The sequence below is a fragment of the Pseudonaja textilis genome, chromosome 1 (assembly GCF_049901715.1).
Source record: "Pseudonaja textilis isolate UNSWEBS1 chromosome 1, rPseTex1.2, whole genome shotgun sequence".
Classification (NCBI taxonomy): Eukaryota; Metazoa; Chordata; class Lepidosauria; order Squamata; family Elapidae; genus Pseudonaja; species Pseudonaja textilis.
Genome location: NC_141990.1, coordinates 67,044,391 through 67,060,308, shown reverse-complemented (window position 1 = coordinate 67,060,308; position 15,918 = coordinate 67,044,391). Strand labels below are relative to the sequence as shown.

General features: G+C 37.6%; 1 protein-coding gene across 6 annotated transcripts in view; it reads right to left on the bottom strand.

The window, feature by feature from the left end:
* RGS7 (regulator of G protein signaling 7) overlaps positions 1-15,918 on the bottom strand; it is a 173,300-nt gene that overhangs the window by 128,204 nt on the left and 29,178 nt on the right. The window contains exon 1 of one of the 6 annotated variants that reach the window (XM_087937024.1): positions 117-194. The exons of the other annotated variants lie outside the window; for them this stretch is intronic. The gene's annotated coding sequence lies outside the window, so the exon portion shown is untranslated. Of the gene's footprint in view, positions 1-116; positions 195-15,918 lie in introns of those variants that run through there. 6 annotated transcript variants of the gene reach the window in all.

The following is a 15,918-nucleotide window of genomic DNA, read 5'->3' as shown; positions in this document are numbered from 1 at the left end:
AAGCATGCCTAGGAATGTACTGGTTTCCACTCCCTAGTTCTACAAGGCAGTCTTTAGATCAGTATCTAGATCCCAGCATCTTGGCAGAAGAATTCTGGGAATTGAAGTCCACACACCTTGAAGTTGCTGAAGTGGAGAAACACTGACCTAGATCCTCCTCCCACATTACTGGAGAGCACTTGTTTGATATGCTGCCACCATTTCACTTTGATTCTACAGAAAGTCCATCTGTTTCTGCAAAGGAAGAAGTGGGGGCAGTTTAGCAACATGGAGTTTTCCTGTCAGAATGCAAGTAGTGCTTCTACAAGGAGATACAAGGCTTTTATTATGCAGATTAAGGCAGTGGAGGGATTCAATTTTTTTTTACTATGGTTCTGTTGGCATGGCTTGGTGGGCGTGGCAGAGGAAGGATACTGTAAAATCTCCAGTCAGAGGTGGTATTCAGAGCTGGTTCTCTGAACTACTCAAAATTTCCACTACCGGTTCTTCAGAACTGGTAAGAACCTGCCGAATACCACCTCTGGATTAAGGCTCAGGAACTAAATGAAAGTTGGTACAAAAGGAAAAAGAAATAACATGACTCCTGTAGCTTTAACTCAGTGACACTCTTCCAGGAAGGAATACATATTCTCCACACATAGTTCAGGCAGGAAAAAAAGAAGAATCAGGATACAAACTTTGATCAATCCATAAAATTACTCAACAGACTCTTAATCAACTATTTCCTAGATGGCTATTTTCTTCTAATTCTTCAACTACTTTTGAGTTGGGGCATTTTTTTTTTCTTAACTGACTAAGAGGTGATGAAAAACAAAAGAGTGGAACTGACTCATTCCCCTTTCAAAGATTGCCTGAGACAGAAATTGTTCTGTTCCTTACTCATTGCAGGAGTTAGACTTCCCTGACACAGGGTGAGGCCTGCCTACTTTCTAGACTAACCATGCTGACTCAGGAATTCTGGGAATTGAAGTGCACAAGTCATAAAAGGGGCCATAGTTCCCCACTCCTGCTCCAGACTGACAGGACCAGATATAAATAAATGTCTGGATTTTCAAGCATAGGATTTTATACTCTTCATTATACTAATGTAGAAACATGACAATGGGGGTGGGCATTCACAATTTACCTAGTTTATATTCCTCACCCCTTGGAGGGATTTTTTTTTGTATACCATTATCTACAATAGCTTAAAGGTCAGGATGCAGATTGGTTAACATTTTTTTCACTCTCCTGTTTGTCAGCTGAGAGTGAACATTAATTGACTGTTTTTAGCACTGTAAGGACAGCTGGAGATTGCTACTAACTGCTGTGGGGAATACAAATGGTTTGGTGTGAAGGTACCTACAGACAAATGGGTTATTTCTGGCTATAGGTCACTGCTGATCTGATGGATGCATCTGCTGGTAGAAAGAACGTAGATAGATCTGAGTCCATTCTTTTCATTGCAGCCCCCACATCTGATTAGTTTTGGAGGAAAGCAACAAAAGCGGTTGTAGAAGAAGAGAGGAGCAATGGACATTACTTCATCCTTTCTGTTTTGAGTAGAACTGGATAAAAAGAAGATGGAATCAACAGATTGGAAAACAGATTAGACACACACACACAAACAAGAAAAATGGGGTAGAAATGAGAAGAAGTGAATGTAAAAAAAGTTGAAAATTACAGACCAATCTCTTTATGCTGCGTCACCTGTAAAGTCATGGAATCAATTATTAACCAATCCATTATCCTCCACTTAGAGACAAACAACCTACTCGCTAATAAACAATTTGGTTTCAGAAAAATGACTTCTATCTTGTAATCTGCAACTCTTACACTGCAAAAACATATGGACTACACAATTCGATCAGGGCAAAGCAACAGACGCAATCTACATAGACTTCTGTAAAGCCTTTGATTCAGTGGTACACAACAAATTACTCCTAAAACTAAAATCTTATGGTATCTCTGGACAAGTGCATAACTGGATAGAAGCATTTCTGTCAAACAGACAACAAATGGTCAAAATTGGGAGCATCCTATCAAATTCTGTACCTGTCAATAGTGGTGTCCCCCAAGGCAGTGTTCTAGGACCAACTCTCTTCATACTCTACATAAATGACCTCTGTGATCATATTAAGAGCAACTGCGTTCTCTTCGTTGATGATGTAAAGCTATTCAACACCACAGACAACACTGCTTCCCTTCAAAAAGACCTCGACTATATATCAAAATGGTCAAACAACTTCAAATCTCAACAAATAAATGCTCTGTCTTACATATTGGCAAAAAAAAATATCAGAAAATAAAATACAGCCTGAATAGTCAAGGCCTTGTTGATGATCCAAACTCTGTAAAGGATCCTGAAGTACTCATCTCTAATGATCTAAGTGCTAGAGCCCACTGTAACTACATAGCCAAAAGGGCATTAAGAGTTGTTAACCTAATCCTATATAGCTTTTTCTCTGGTAATATCACGCTACTAACTAGAGCATACAAAACATTTGCTAGACCAATACTCGAATACAGCTCATCAGTCTGGAACCCACATTACGTTTTTGATATTAGCACACTTGAGAAAGTCCAGAAATATTTCACAAGAAGAGTTCTCCACTCCTCTATTCATTATACAATACCTTATGCCACCAGACTTGAAATTCTAGACCTAGAAAACCTAGAACTATGCCACCTTTGGTCCAATTTTAGTATAGTATATAAAATCATACATTGCAATGTCCTACCTGTCAATGAATACTTCAGCTTCAACCATAACAATATAAGAGCACACAATAGATACAAACTCAAGGTTAACTGCACCAAACTTGATTGCAGGAAATACGACTTCAGCGAAAAAGTGGTCAATGTCTGGAATATTCTACCTGACTCTGTGGTTTCTTCCCCAAACCACAAAAATTTTAACCTTAGACTTTTTACTATTGACCTCACCCCTATCCTAAGAGGTCTGTAGGGGATGTGCGTAAGCGCACAACATGCCTACCACCCCTGTCCTATTGTTTCTTTTTTATTTTTCTTATATGTATCCATTTCATGTATCCATAACTATGTTTATACTTGTACCTATTATCTTGTAAGCAATTGACAAATCAAATCAAATCAAATAAATAAATAAATAAAGTAAACTTGGTTTCATGATGGCTAGAGAAACATTTTAAAAAGTGTCACTCACTATAGCTTTGCACACTTTTTGACCCCTGTTCTACGTGCACATCAGGTTGAGATAAAGAATAAAGAATTCTATACTATATGTTATAGTTGCTATAACAGACCAGTTATAACAGACCAGTTATAACAGACCAGTTCTTCAAAATAACTGATTTAATCTACATTTCCCCCAGAATTTTCACTATTTGAAAGAAATCCAGTGAACAAAAAGGGAAGATATGTGAAACATTCTTAAAATATATTTTATATTGAAGATTTTATTTCTATTTAAAACTTCCTCTACCTAATCCCATTTTCTCCAGCCAATATAATCACAGGACTGAGGATCACACTATTAAAGTTCACCATGCTGAGGTTGGCTGCCTTAAAAGTGGCTCTTTTCTCTCTATTGCACCTCTGGATGTACAGCTTCAATCTTTTGGTTCTTAAATTTTGCATAATGAGCTGTTTTGTAGGTGAGCTGAGAACAAGCTGATAAACTGGACCATTTTTCAATGACTTTCCAGCAAATTTTCTCACTTAGTGCTTTGCATGTAAATGTCATCATCAGCACTTGGTGCTATAGCAACAGGAATATTTAGGAAATGATTTCAACTGAATATTACAGGCATCTATTAACTATAAGGGGCTATTTATAATAAGAGGACAGATAGAACTATTTAATTTTGTTAAAGCCATGCCTTTTCTTGTTATGATAGCTCATCATATTTTCACATCAATAAATAACCATGTGCTGTGATTAGCTCTGAGCAATATCAAAGACCCTTTATCTCACTTGATTAAACTTTATTTAAGTGCTCTGACCTTTGATTTATTTATATTGTTTTCACTACTCTGATATATGTTAGCCGTTGTACATGATGATTCATGGCTGATTACAGACTGAAAACAGCATGAATATCACCCCTATCCCTGCCATAATAAAGGAAGAGGCTACTGACTTCAACTCAGCAATTCCAGATCCCTGGCTTTCTCACTGTTTAAATCTATTTGCCTTTTTTTTCCACAAGGGAACAATTATACAACTCACAATGCAGGCAAATGGGAATTGCAATAAGTGGTTGCCATGTCAAGGGCTTTCAGCCAGGGGTGGGCTTCAAATAATTTAACCAGTTATCTCCCTGGTTGCTGGGTAGATGTGGCCATGGTGAGTGTGGCCTAGTCAGCCTCCTGCACCACTCTGGGAGCAAAAAAGGGCCACAGGGAGCATTTTCGCCCTCTCTGGACACCGGAGGCTCATTTCTGGTCTTCTGGAAGTTCCAGAAGGCCCATTTTTCACCCTCTCCAGTCTCCAGAGGCTTTCCTCAAGCATCCAGGAAGCTGTTTTTGCCCTCCCTAGGCTCTGGAAGTTCTCTGCCCATTTCCGGCCTTCCAGAACTTCTGGGAGGCCCGTTTTTACCCTCCCCGAGCCTCCACTGGGGCCTTGCACTCCAAAATGGATCACATGGGGGTGGGGTGGGCAGGGCTAGCCAGGGGTGGGATTTATCGGTTCACCGAACTGGCCATAAAATTAACAACCAGTTCACTCAAACCGGTGCGAACTGATTGCTACCCTTGCTTTCAGCCATTGTCTCCTGCTTCCTTAAGGTCAATAACTTCCCAAGACTCTGTGTTCCCAAATGGTTAATTACTATTTTAGAATCACCAGACATTCTCATCAGACTGTTTTGCCCTCTTACAAACCTAGGCATACTCTATCCATAGTTTGCTTTCTCCTATGGCTGGCTTTATGCTGATAAACATAGATCAAAGAGGATATAAATCCAATGTGCTAGCAACATTCTGTTAGCAAATCCAGTGAGGAGGGCCTTTGTAGCTCTGGTCCTGACAGTCTGGAAGAATCTCACTGAGATTTCAAAAGTTCCCCTACTAAGCATTAACACTGACAATTAAAGATTTTTCAACCTCAACATTTTCCTAATTGCCTGGGCAATCATCTGCTATCCTAAGAATGGTTGATGTAGTATTTTAACGTTAATTTTATTTCCTTATTGAAAAATGTAAACTATGTTTTAGTAAATTTCTTTGATATTTTAGATAAAATTAAGTCAGGAATATAATTTTTAAAAATTGAACACAGAATTTGAGTTGAAATCATGAAAGGAAAAAATGGAACTATATTTGAGACGACAATGTTTTATTAATGTAAAACCATTGACTTCAAAGGAAAGGGGAAAGTAAAGGGAAAGAAGTAGAATGGAAACAAGAAAGAAGATATTGTTAAGCAGAAATTTCCTTAACTATCAAGACTCTTGAAAAATGACAGATGAATTCAAGTAATCAAACTTGATATAGTCCATTTCAGTTATTTGGAAAGCATTGGAAGTTCCAAACCAATAAAACCTCAAAGGTTTTGAGGCCTCATGGAAAGGAACAAAAATCTAGGGATCTCATTATTTTAAGATAAGTAACCTTGGTGATTACTCTTTAGAGGAAGACTTTTCCAAAGAAAAGATCTTTTGTAGGAATTTTCCCTCAGCATAAATGTGGTAATATGTGCTAGCCACATAGAAACTATTATTATATGGACAAACTCTATTTCCATAGAAAGGAAAACAGCAATAAGACATGTTGCAATGTTTTCATTTTTTTTACAAATATACCAGCTGAGAAAATGACATTTTGCATCATTATTTCAATATATGTCCCTAAATCCAGGCTTCCAATGAAGTAGATATTTAGTTTCTTTACAGGCTAAAATGAAACCACTTTCTTTAGCTAAATATAGATGTGTGTTTTCTTGGCATTTTATTATTGATTTTCTGTTTTGTCCTGCATGTGGAACTGCGAATGAACCTATAAAGGAAAAAAATACTATTAGATATATAAATGTCCATAAGAGAGCAATGTTTTGGACATTATGCAAGTGATAATTGCATTCTGCATTTATTTCTTCTCCTCATATTCAATGTTGGCAGAGAGGCCTCTACAAATGAAAGGAAAGGACTTTATTTTTTGAAAGGAAAAGGTCTTTATTTTTGGCTGATAGACCATCTAGACTACCTACTTCTGTAATACAGAGGGTTTTTTTTTTCATTTTTGAAGTCTGAATACAAAAGGTAAAAGATAGCAGCCAGACACAGGCTGACTTTCAAAATTAAAACGGCAAAGTTTTAACTCAAAGTTCCTGATCCCAGTGTTCAAAAATATAGGTGTATCAGTATACAAAAAATCCATTCATAGATTAACAACAAGAATGTTCAAGGGAATTAACAAAACATGTGTCAGGATGCTGTCAAGATGGCTTCAGTCAAGTCAGCTTCAGGGTTGACAGCATGTATAGGACGAAGGAGAATGGATGGAAGGGAGGGACACATTTAGGGCAGTGATGGGATTCAAAAAATTTTACTATCGGTTCTGTGGGAGTGGCTTGGTGGGCATGGCATGGCTTGGTGGGCGTGGCAGGGAAAGGATACTGCAAAATCTCCATCCTCCCCCTCCACTCCTGGGAGAAGGTTACTGCAAAATCCCTATTCCCTCCCCACCCCACTAACCTGCTTTCCAGCTCCGTTCTCCTGTGCAGGGCAACAAAAGAAGACCTAGCCAATCATCTGGGACTCTGGAGGCAGAGAATAGATGGGGGTGGGGCCAGTCAGAGGTGGTATTTGCCGATTTTCCGAACTACTCAAAATTTCTGCTACTGGTTCTCCAGAACTGGTCAGAACCTGCTGAATACCACCTCTGAATTAGGGAATGTTTAATGTTTGGAGAATTGAGTTGCTGATCCCATTTAAGAGAACAGAGAGAAAAATGGACTAATAAGTTTGGTTATCCTGAGAGATTACTAATTATGTATACTGGACCACCTGGTAACAGCCTATGTTTCATTCAGACTGGCTCCAAAACCTGAAGATTCTTCCACTGTCTCTTTCTTATACCACATCTTACTTCCATCTCTTCTTTATTGTGAAGCAATAAGGTTGAGTTATTGTGGCTTATATTACACATTTTAGAGCCAGCCTAGCTCCCTTTATCACACTATTGCTGACTGTCAAGAGTCCTTCAATAGGTTTGAGATTTCATTAGAGTGACTCATGCTAACACCAACCACAAAAAGAATTGAGAGTTCAATAGCTCAAAGGACTTCCACACCAACCTCAAACTTTTACCAATATAAAATTCAGTCAAGAATTCAAAATATTAAAAAACATAACTTACTGTAAAGTTGCAATGGGATGTTTACCATTTCAAATAATAAGGGCATTCCCTTGAATTATCACCCTATCAACTTGCTAAGAATTATATGCAAACTGTACATGAGACAGCTTAATAGAGAATTGATTATTGCAGAATAATATCACGTTATAGGAATGAGCTGGCTTCAGGAAGTGGTGATCTATATTAGATTTTTGTCTGGTCTCCCAGCACTTAGCTAAAAAGTACCCTTCATATTCAAGGACAAACTGTATGTGGCTTTCACAAATCTGAACATAATATTCAAGTTAACTTCCAGAAATAGGTTTTGGGAAAAATGGCTGCCACATCTATCAACTAGCATCATCTCACATAATTTGGAAGCTGTGTAAGGAAACCACCAGATAGGTTCAATGGATTATATGCTCTTCCCATATTAGAGAGTAAGAAATGTATTTTGCCTTCCCCCCTCAATATTCAATTTTATAAACTAATAATGAGTTATCATCCACCTACAGTATATTTATTTATATTGTTTTATATTAATTTATATTGTTGCCTATTCGCCCATGGCAACTCGAGGTGGCTTACACAATGTAAAATCATATTTAAAACAAAAAATAAAAAACAATACAAACTAACAAAAAGAATCAAATAAATTAATAAAGTAAGATAGAACAAAATTTGGAGGGAAAAAACAACTGCCCCCATCCGCCCTGATCACAGCAGATCACACTAGCCGTTTGATGGGCTCCATCCCTCTCTGGATTCCCCAAGCCCGCTGGCAAAACCAGGTCTTCAGTGCCTTTCAGAAGAGTGCTAGAGTGGGGGCCATTCTAATCTCTGGGAGAATGATATTCCAGAGAGAGGGAGACACCATGGAGAACGCCCTTCTTCTGGGTCCCACCAGGAGAATCTCCCTCAGGGGTAGGACCGCAACATTTCCTGCCTCCTTGCTCTAATGGGTTGGGTAGATGTGACCGGCAAGAAACGTTCCCTCAGATAAGCCGGTCCCAAGCCAGAAAGGGCTTTAAAGGTAACAACCAGAACCTTGAATTTAGATAGATAGATAGCTGGAGGGAGGGAGAAAGAGAGACAGAGAGAGAGATTGAATTGAAATATTGGCCAGTAGACCAATCATAATGCTTATGTATATAAATAACTTTGCTATTCTTTTTACATCTCAGGTGAGCTTGAGGTAATGAGGCTCTCACACTGTATTATAGAGGAGACAATCTAACCATCATTTGTTGCGGGGAGGAAGTCATGAGGTTCCTAATCCAATAGCCTATATACAATGGCACACTACATACCTTTTTAACTTGTTCCTCAGTTTATATTAATATATTGTGTTCAACTGAGTAATAAATTCATATTGCCTCGCAATTATTATTTTTAAAATTAAGCTGACCTTATTTTAATAAGACACAGCCACAAATTGTTTCTCTAATACACTTACAACCATTCATTTAGCAACTTTCTGAAGTTACGATGGCCTGAATGCTGGTTACCACCGATCTTTCTAATTACCTTCCTGACTGGTGCTTCTTGCACACTCTTATTTTACAACCACATCACTTAGCGATGGAAATCCTGGTCTCGATTGTTGTTGTAACTTTTAATTGCATCTCTATATAATGAAAATTCAGCAACTTTTCTTCAGGGCTGTCAATTCAATCTCTAAGCAATGAAACAGCTCAAAAGAAAAGAAAGAAATGTCCTCCCTAAGCAGTAAAAGCATCTGATCAGACATCATGAGTATTCAGGGCATTGCTAGGGTGGAATTGCTCAAGTTTCAATGCAAAAAGCAAACACAAGCGGGAAAAGGCTGGCTGCAGTTTCACAGTGTCCTGAATCATGATTTTGCATCAATGCAACACAGCATCAGGATACTGAACTGGTGTAGCTATCAAAGATACATAAGCAATTGTTGCAAAAGATAGTCCACCTTGAATCAAGGGAAATATTTAGAAACAGAAGAAGAGCACAGATTTGCTAAGTGGACCATCTTGCTCTGTATTGATTGGCCTCAGCATTTCAGGCCTTTTTGGATCTTCCTGAATATTTGAACGTTTTGCATGCAAGGCATCTGCTCTTCCACTTAAGCTCTTATTTTTCCCCTTCCCACCCCCAAATAAGGATGAGAAAATAAGTCATAGCACAAGTGAGAACTGTAAATATGGCCCAAAAAGTGCTTACAAAGTGGCAGTCATTTAGTCATTAGATTTAAAATGAAGTGGAAAGTAGATTTATGAGTCATGCATCAGAAGTCAACGAAGCATTGCTGCATATAACTCAGACATGGTTGAAAATGCTATGCTTTGTTCCCCTCTGTGACACACCAATAGAATCAAGCAAATGTTATTCGCAATGTTTAGGTGCTCTCTAAAAAAAAGTATTGTGTATTTGAAGTTTAATTAAAGGTAGTCTTTGTGCTTCTCTTTGGTACCTAAAGTAAAGGTTTCCCTGTCCAGTCATGTCTCATGTCTGTTTCTTAGCAGAGGGACCCAGTGTTGTCTGAGGACACTTCCATGGTCATGTGACCAGCATGGCTATACACTGAGGTGCACAGAACACTGTTACCTTCCCACCAAAGTGGTACCTATTTATCTCCCTGCATTTGCATGCTTTCAAACTGCTAGGTGGGCATGTGCTGGGGGCAAGTAATGGGAGTTGTCTCCATTGTGTAGAGCTTGGGTCTCGAACCCAGACTGTCAGCTTTTCAGCTGACAAGCTCAGTGTTTTTACCATTGAGCCATCTCAGCCCCCTTTGCTATCTACCGTATACCATTCCACCTCTGTCTGGGGAATTAAGCATTTTTATTATTCAGACATAACTGCTTTGTTTCTTCCTTCCCAAATATTATTTTCATCACATTTCAGCTACACATTGTTGGAGTCAATTTGAAATGTATACAGTATGTGGCCTGTTTTATGCACCTTCAGAATAATACAAGATACATGGCTACAAGAGCTGTGGTTAAAATGCGGTATTGCGTATTAATTCTGCTAACTGCCAGCAGTTTGGCAGTTCAAGTCTCACCAGACTCAAGGCTGATTCAGCCTTCCCTCCTTCTAAGGTCAGTAAAATGAGGACCCAGACTTTGGGGGGCAATATGCAGACTCTGTAAGCCACTTAGAGCAAGGATCTTCAAATTTAGCAAGTTTAAGACTTGTGGACTTCAACTCCCAGAATTCCTGAGCTAACATGACTGGAGAAGGAATTCTGGGAGATGAAGTCCACAAGTCTTAAAGCTGTCAAGTTTGAAGACCCCAGACTTAGAGAGAGCTATAAAACATTGTGAAGTGGTATATAAGTCTAAGTGCTACTGCTATTGCTACAAGCTGTGATTTAAATCACTAAAGGGTATAAAAGGAGTAATACAATCCAATTGGGATACATTTTAACTCTAGATCAACTTAAAATATCCTACACTCAAAGAGAATTATTCTCACACTATGAAAAATTTTATCTATATTGGCAGACGCATGATGTTTTAGAACTGGTAAGATATGGAAATGACTTATAACTTTATCATCATTGTAAAGCTGGAATTATTGATAGCTGGCCAAGGAAAGTCATGCTGACAGGAGAACTCTAGAAATTCTGGAAGTCCAAACATCTTAAAGTTCCCAAGAGTGAAAAACACGTAATATACCAAAGTTGAGAGTGGAGGCGGCTGGGAGATATGTGCATGGCATGGAGATGTCCAATATCTCTTAGGCTGGGACCTCATTAATGACATTTGCTCACCTGATGGTCTGTTGTGGACTGTTTCTTCTCATATCCCACCTTCAATCTTTCTCCTACCGTTTTTATTTTATTTTACAAGATAAGAGTAATTACAATGAAAAGGAGCTAGCAGAAAAAAAGTAAAAAGGAAAGGGAGGGAAACTTTATATAAATATTTTAAAAAATCAAGGTTCCATAAATTTATTTTCAAATGGTTAATTCTAATGTGCACATCAACCACTAGAAGATAACATTTGCCAAATGGGCACTGAACCTGGAGAATGTCATTGCAACCATATCTATGTTTGTTCACCTGCTGCAGAACTTTTGTTTAAAGAGGTATTATTAAAATACTGCTTCTTAGATTTGATAATGTTCTTAGGATACGCATAAACTGGAAGAACAAATGAGCCAATTTGTGTGGGCTAGATAGTATATTATATTTATATTTTGGGAGGAATAGTTTTTTTCTCCCCCAAAGTTTCTCAGATTGATTTACATCCAGACTGGTAACCACAGTCCCACTGACTACTTCGGTACAAGTAAACAGTCACAATCATTTGCCTGTGCTAAACTCAAACTGATTCTTCCATGTGAAATGATGTTCTCTTCCAGGTGCTGAGTGGAACTATTGCACAGCATCAAAGCCAATGTCTATGAAGAATCTCAGTCATCCAGGTCATAGTTGTCCCAAAGGTGCTTTTTCAAGAAGCAACTGGACTTTCTTGTTTTTCTTTGAAGTCCATCTGCATTTAAAAGAACTCTTTTGAAGACAGCAAAATCTACATTTTGGGCAGAGAGGACCCCTGGTTTCAAAGAGGGGTAAAAGAGGCCATTTATGTCAAAATTGAACAGCCCTCTCTTTACAGAGGGGGACGGATACGACATCAACTACCTCTAGTCTACAACACAGTCCTTTCAACAGTTCCAAGAAGGATCCACACCCATTTGCACTATTCAGGTGACCCTGATGACACAGAGAAGTCTCCAGGTGTCCTCAATGACTTTCTAAAAGAATGCAAATGACCAGCTGTCTGCAAGGAGTATAAATCCTTCCATTCCCCACCATCCAGTCAGAGTTGAAGAAGCTTCTTGGATGAGAAGTGAAACGTCTTCAAAGAAAAACAAGAGAGTCCAGTTGCCTCTTGAAAAAGCACCTTTGGGACATCAAAGCCAATGCTTTGCTGGGAAGAACAGAGTAAATACCTTTGGGGAAACACTTAATCTTAGCTCTGCAACTGGTTGAATCAAGGAGTGCCTTGTTTTTCTGGGTCACAGAGCTATTTCACACTCCAGCAAGCTTGGTTGCAGTACTGTTTCACACATTCCTAGAGATCCCAGTCACTTTGCCTCAGTATGAGCAAGAATGAAAACAGTGTATTGTCTATGGAAAGCATATTTGGTTAGTCTGACTCTGAGACTCTGTAAAATGAATGTTACTCTCAGCCTTTATAAGACATGTGCAGCTTGAAGTCATTTTGCCCCAAATAAAATGCATTTACTAGGCCAAGCTTGCACAGTCAAATTTCATTTGGCTGGCCCAAACTGTAATATGATATTACTCGTAATATCATAAAAGTCTCATCACAATTTATTCCTTAGGAGGAGAGAAGGGCAGAATGTATAATTATTCAGAATGCATTAAGCAGAGTTTCTAATTACAATTCTTATTCACAGTGGTCAAATATTGCCTGTTATCTGTTTGCATATATTTTAATATATTAGTTAGCATCTCTTTTAAGAAGAAATGAACTTACAGAGTCTTGAATGACTTGGTGTTTTCTTTTGTTACAAACCCATTTAAAAAAGGAATTCTCATGAGCATCCATGAGCCAGGCAAACGACATCTTGTGTGCCATAATGTAATTGTGCAAATGACACAAATGAAATAATGTGTATCATTTACACATAATTCTGGAGCACAAAGAAAGAGGCACTGCTTGGTTTAACATCTGCCCTTCTATCCAAAAATAGAAAGGAAATGGATTTTACCAGAGTTACACAAAATGATGGCTTCCATCTGTCATCAAACAAATGATGGGGTTAATTTAGAAGTCAAAGCCTAAAAGATAAAATAGTAATTACAATAGATCATGTGAACACCTATTGACTATTGTGAACTTCTGACAAGCAAAGTCAATGGGGAAATCAGATTCACTTAACAATCATGTTATTAACTTAACAACTATAGTAATTCACTTAACAACTGTGGCAAGAAAGGTTGAAAAATGGGTCAAAATTGACTTAACAACTGTTTCACTTAGCAGCAGAAATGTTGGGCCCAATTGTGATCATAAGTCAAGGACTACCTGTATTAGAAATCCATCCATCCATTCACCCAACTATTTGTTTACTTGTTTGTTTGTTTATTTATTACTCCTCACTTTTCAGGATGATAATTGTAGCCAAGTAGAACAGTGTATAGAAAGAAAGAAAAAGCCATTAGCTATTATTGGGAAACAAGTAAAGTTTTAAGGCCCATAGTGAAGTTGGAAGAATGTGAGGAGAGAAGAGCCAGCTGAACACGCTTCTAAAACGGTAGTAATTGTCACCTGCATTCTGATCTTTCCCATAGAGATTCTTCCCAAGAGTCTGTAGAGGATAACAAGCCAAAAGAGGAGGGAAGGAGGGATGGAAGAATCCAGCTAAGTGGTCTTTTGGGATGCTTGTCATTTGCCTTTTAAATGCTACAGCAATTATTCTCTATCACAAGGAATTCACCTGAAGAAAAGGAACATTTGTAGCAAGTAACAGTCTTTTATATTGCTATTAAGAAGCTCAGGTATTTGGGAATTTAGTTAACAGAAAACATTTATTTAAGAATAAATAATTAACTTCCTAGTTCATGTTATTCTAATGAACATTAAAGGTGGCATATCAAATAGTGGGAGAGACAAATAATTAACTTTACATGGTCCAATAAAGGACTGAGAATCAGATTTAAGATTTTACAAACTTTGAAAGTATATGGTAGATTAACTGTACCAAATTTCAAAGCCAATTATCAAGATAATTGCTTCATCTGGAGTGCAGATTGGACTGAATCACTTTGTTATTGGGTTATTTCTATTGAGATAATTTGCAGAAATATCTTTGGTTTGGTAGAAATGGAAACTTCTGGTTTTTATAAGAGATCATTTGTCAGGCTCAAGGAACCAAAACAACTTCATGAATAGGCCAAAGCAGTTTCTTTACTGTTGATCACTTATATTACATTAATCTTGTCAGACCAGCTGCATCCAGGGGTGGGATCCGATCGGTGTAACTAGCAGTTCAGTGATTTTACGCTGTGCATGTGTGTATAACATCATCAGCTTGCTGCCTGGACAGCACTTTTTTCCTGCTTTTTCAACCGCAGCTGTGCCACACACAGGTAAGAGCCTGGGCGGGTGGGTGGACTAAAACAGTAGCAGACATAGAACCGGTTCTATGTCTGTTGCTCTTCAGAGCTACCGGTTCTACAGAGATGGACAGAACCGGTAGAATCCCACCCCTGGCTGCATCCACTAGGAAATCACAAGGCTTCACTAGTCTGGTCTATGGTGTTTCTTCCTCCAGAGTAACTCCACACTGACACACCACTTAACTCCCCTTTCCCCTTTGGCTGGTGATTCCATCTCACCATCTGATAATAAGTAGCATGTTAAAAACTTGCATGAACATAGAAAAAGAATTAGCATGAAAATGTACAAAGAAATTTGACTGCTGGAAAGACAACTTGTACAAAATCTAATTAAATATGAAAACACAAGATCTAATTATGTGTGAAAACACCAATGAAAACTTTTGAGAGTTTCTCAATATTTCAGTGACCAATAATTGGTTTCAGTTTCCTCCAATAAGTGAGAATTACACAAACAAAGAAAAATACTACCATATTCTGAATTTGAGAAACTTAGAAGACAAAATTAAGAACATTGGGGGAGATTTAATTTACAGCTTGTTGGTGAAATATGATTAGAAACTAAAGATTTTTTCTTTTCTTTCTTTTTTTGAATCTCTCAAAGTTTGATTAGTTCTCTATTAACAATTATTTGTACTTCCTGTCAAATATAAATTAATCTTACACACTTAATAAAATTATCTCCATGGTTCATATGCTCCAGTCCAAATTATCAAAAATCTTCTCCCCCTCTAAGATCAATGCAGTTTGTTTTTCATTGTGTTTCTCCAAATACTCTAGAATATGCAATGCATTTCTAATATTATCTCATAGTTAACTTTTAGGTAAAAACCCACATTGATTTTCTTGAGTTAAGTCCTGCAAAATTATTTCCAACCTGTTAGCCAAATAGTGATAAACAATTTATACTCATCACTACATTGAGTAGAAATATTGGTTGATAATTTCTTATTAAAGTCAAGTCCCAGCCTCTTAGGTATTAATACTTTATTAGCCTCCTTCCAATTATCAAGAATCTTCCCATTCTGCAAAATAATATTCATTGTTTGTTATAAAGGTTGTAAAAGTTCATTCTCAAAACATTGATAGTAAGAGACCAGCACACCATCTGGACCATGTGCTTTCCTATTTTAGTATTTTTATTGGCATCACAAATGTCCCTTGTTGTTTTAAGTCCATTCAAAATATCTCTCCGATTCTTTTTTCATTTTGGGTAAATTCCATTTATGTAAAATATTCATCTACTTTTTTCCTAAGTAATATCTTGAACCTTATATAGAATAGAATAAAATACCTTTAACATTTTCTTTATGCAACTTTAATATCACTTTCTTTTTTTCTTTTTGAAATGTACATATATATTTCTACTTGATTTGCAAATTCAAATTTTCTTTGCTTTACATAATTCATCTTTATTTGCATGTCTTCCCTATTACGTGTGCAGAAATTTAATTTAGTGGGAAATAGTTATCGTCTCTTTTTAACT